The sequence below is a fragment of the Penaeus monodon genome, chromosome 28 (genome assembly GCF_015228065.2).
Source record: "Penaeus monodon isolate SGIC_2016 chromosome 28, NSTDA_Pmon_1, whole genome shotgun sequence".
NCBI classification, from domain to species: Eukaryota; Metazoa; Arthropoda; class Malacostraca; order Decapoda; family Penaeidae; genus Penaeus; species Penaeus monodon.
In genome coordinates this window covers 34,868,287-34,868,656 of record NC_051413.1, presented here as the reverse complement: position 1 = coordinate 34,868,656, position 370 = coordinate 34,868,287, and the positions used below count along the sequence as shown (strand labels likewise).

General features: G+C 36.8%; 1 protein-coding gene across 1 annotated transcript in view; it reads right to left on the bottom strand.

Moving 5' to 3' along the window:
• LOC119591191 (splicing factor 3B subunit 2-like) overlaps positions 1–370 on the bottom strand; it is a gene marked incomplete in the record, with an annotated part of 8,760 nt that overhangs the window by 2,948 nt on the left and 5,442 nt on the right.

The following is a 370-nucleotide window of genomic DNA, read 5'->3' as shown; positions in this document are numbered from 1 at the left end:
ATCTTAACTAACATTGATCAGCCCAAGAATTTGGGCTATAAATTTAACCCAATCAAAATAGGTAAAATTTTTAGTGAAATTTGGCTCAGTCAGGCATGCTAACTGTAATGTTGTTGAATGGGAAGTGGACTCATGATGTGATTAGGCGTCATCCAGAGCCTGGGATTTTTCACTATGACATGGTAGCACAGAACCTATTATGAATGGGTTCATACAGCACAGATAATTCTTTGGCCACAAGCTTCATTTTAACTGCCTTAAATTTACAAAACTATTTATGAGTTTGGTAATTTTCAGAAACTTTCCACTTGTCCAGGATCTTTCTGCCTAGCTATAAAGTGCAAACCTTTACCTTTGCATACCCCACTAT